Source organism: Cantharellus anzutake (assembly GCF_015039405.1).
Source record: "Cantharellus anzutake strain C23 chromosome Unknown EI90scaffold_10, whole genome shotgun sequence".
Classification (NCBI taxonomy): Eukaryota; Fungi; Basidiomycota; class Agaricomycetes; order Cantharellales; family Hydnaceae; genus Cantharellus; species Cantharellus anzutake.
The window spans coordinates 1,222,521-1,225,708 of NW_024066960.1; the positions used below are offsets into that span (position 1 = coordinate 1,222,521).

Genomic DNA, 3,188 nt, shown 5'->3' on the forward strand with positions numbered 1-3,188 from the left:
AGGTGGGATAACCTCTTGGGAGTCGGCAAGGAGAAGGTGATGGAAGGGAAGTAGGGCTCTGGAAGTCGGAGTTCAGAGTTCCGGGAGCCCGGAGCGGAGGTCGGGATTGTATGGATATGACAGTGACGGGGTGGTGGTTGCCCTCAGATTGTGTCCCCATCCTGGGGGGATTACTGCTGCATTGAAAGAGGGCTCACAGCTCTCTATGCTGACTAAGCTCGTGGGGCCAAACTCTCCAAAATCCTACTTTCTTGACTAAACTCGCTATTGTTGGAATTTGCACGTGGTCTTTTAGGGAAGACCTAAAAGTTGGACATACTGGGAATCGAACTCCAGTCTTCTGGATCGCGAACTCAGTGTGCACAGCCATTACACCATATGCCCTGTTAGGCTGAGGTGGTTATTTCAACAGCTATTCTCTCGATCCTTAACTCCGTGGTGGGTTCTCCGGGATTTCCGCAAGGTCCGGGCTCAGTGTCCACTACTCACTCGTTGTGAGCTAGATCACTGCCCTTATTCCTACTGTTGGAATTCCACACACTCACACCCTCTCTAGCGCATCCTAGCACCTTAGAGAAAATTGGGGAGGGGAGAACTTCTTTTCCAAAATCCGGTATGTACAGGATATAAGGAACAATTATTTTTAGAATAATTGATGGGAAATATTGGTACCATATGGCACCTGCATACCTTATTAGGCGAAATAATAAAAAAAGGGTAACAGTAACAATAAAAGAATATCAATCAATATCTGAAATGATGGCAAAATATGAAAATATAAGGAAATAAGCGATTTCTCAGCGGATTTATAGAATTAAGAGCCGAAATTGGAAATGAAGCCGGAGATAAATTTCACACAGCCGATAAGCATTTTTACCAATTTATTAGACGGCGTGGGAACGAGTGAGGCAGGAATTCTGGGTTGCCACTTGAGATTCCCATGCCCGCACATGCCCGTGCTGTCAGAGACCAGGTTGAGATGAAGGAGTGTCTCCATGGCGGAGGGCTTCAGCCTCAGCGACTTGTGCCAGGAGCGCTGTGCCAAGTAACACATCCATGCCCTAACTTACTAAGCTGGCAACCAGAACTGAAAGGGGGTAAACTCTAGTCGATTTTATTACTGAAGTGTAACCTATGTACAAGTTGGGTATATATAGTCACAGCGAAGGCGGGTCCGCAAATGGCGGAGCCGAGCAGAATGGAGCTAACAGGGTTAGACATTAGCCAATTGAATATTACCGACGAGTCGGGTTATGGGGTTAACGGAAAGGCAGGCGATAACCCAGAAATGGAAAGGAGGGATAGGCTTGAAGGTGGGCTCTGCAGGGCAAGTGAGTGTATTGCCCAGTGGAGGCAGGAGTGCGCTAGTGGACGTCGGAGCTGTCCAGAAGCCTTCAGGGCTCCATACTTAGGGAGGCATAGGTAATAAATTGAAAGGAGGGGGTGGTGACCATCGAGGGGTACCAAGGGGATTGCAGAATACGGGAGCTCCGAGGTTAGTGAAGAAGGAGTGGAGGTAGACCGGAGGGATTGGAGGGATCAGAAGTTGATGGCCGGGGATGGATATGACACATGCCTAACTTGCCCAACATGAACTCCGTCAAATCTCCTCTGATTGGGACGTTCTTGGTATCGTCAGAATTGTACGAATTAGCACTATTTTTATATGTCAAATCTGTATCGAGTTGTCGCATGAATGGAAGGGGTTTTCTGAATGGTGGAATCGGGTATCTGAGCCGGGTTTGTGCATGGGCGATTATCCCACCTACAGTGTACACCCCATCCCCAGGTTCCACCCGGAGGTTGGGGTCCTCTGGGGTCATCAGTGCCACCTTAGGACTCTGACAGGCAGGTGGGCAGCGGGACATGGTGACCTTTCATCGGGCCCAGTCTACCTCCAGGTTGTGGTGCAGGAGCCACAAGTGGCCGATGATGACTGACTGCCGGCCCAGGTTAGTTACTGCAAAATGGGCTCACTCGGAGTGTCACCCGAAGGTGAGGAGTGCTTCCACCTCCTCAGTGATGGACCCATTCTCATTTGGGGTCCCATCTACATTATGGACTGGGATTGGTTGGGGCAGGGGGGTGGTCTCCAGGTTGTGTTTCTGGACGAACTTGCGACTAACAAACATTCCTGTAGCTCCAGAGTCCAGGAGGGCAGAGGTGGTGACTGAGGTGAGTGAGGTAGTCGTGGTCAGCCTCACTAGGAGGTTGAGGGATCGCGGGGGGTGTTTAGACAGCATGTAGATTGCAGGTGGGGGGACAGCGACCTCAGCCAGGACCTGCCTTGGGTCTGTTTTGTTGCGGTTCATGGCTCTTCTTTTCTTAGCAATCACTCGGTACAGCTTAGGCTGCACAGTAGTTCTGGAGTTACTGTGGTATCTACATGCAGGTACAGTGACGCTGGGGGACGACCGGGGCACATCTCTCACCGGTCGTCTTCCCAAAAATCCTCCACAGGCCTTCCCTCCTCTGTCTCCTCCTCTGCACAGTCGGGTTCTTGTGGGGGGCGATCTCTTAACAGGTCTGCAATCATGTGGAGGTCTTCTGGGGCCAGCTGGGTCTTCTCCTCCAGACCCTCTCCTTGGAAGGCAGTCCAGGCCTGGTAGGGCCTCAGCCTGGTAGGGCCTCGGCCTTAGGCAGTCCCAAGCTATGTGCCCCAGCCGGTTGCAGTTGTAGCAGGGGCCAGGACATCTCTGGTCAGCTCTGGGGGGGCGGATGCGATCCAGGTCCATGGGTTGGGGGCCCAGCTTCGGGGCTTGGGTTGGGGCCGGGGGTGTGGGTGTACCCAGGGTCAGAGCAGGCACAGAGGGGGGACGAAGGTGGAATGGAGAGGGTTTGGTGATCAGAGCATGGGGTTAGGTGGCCTGGAATCGTGGCCACTGGTTGTCCAGGAGGGAGGCTTCACGCTTCCACTCAGCCCAGGTTGTGGGCATAGGCCGGAGTCTGTAGATACTTTCACAAAGTCGAGGGTGGAGGTGTCAGGGACGTGTCCGGGGTTGAGGGGGCCCAGGTATAGCACCCAGCGCTGAGGACCTCACGGGGGGTAGATTGGGCGTGCATACTGGCAGGCCCGATGTGGGACAGCTGTCCCTGGCCACTCAGACTGAAGTGGAAAAGGTGAATTGTTATTGAAAAGGGAAACTACACTAACTTACCTGAAGTGGAAAAGGTGAGAAGAAGGTTAC

At 52.6% G+C, this 3,188-nt stretch overlaps 1 non-coding gene across 1 annotated transcript; it reads right to left on the reverse strand.

The window, feature by feature from the left end:
* Positions 1–310: 310 nt before the first annotated feature.
* On the reverse strand, positions 311–384 carry EI90DRAFT_t75. The gene has a single exon. It is a non-coding gene; the product is annotated as a tRNA-Ala (tRNA).
* Between the last annotated feature and the right edge of the window lie 2,804 nt (positions 385–3,188).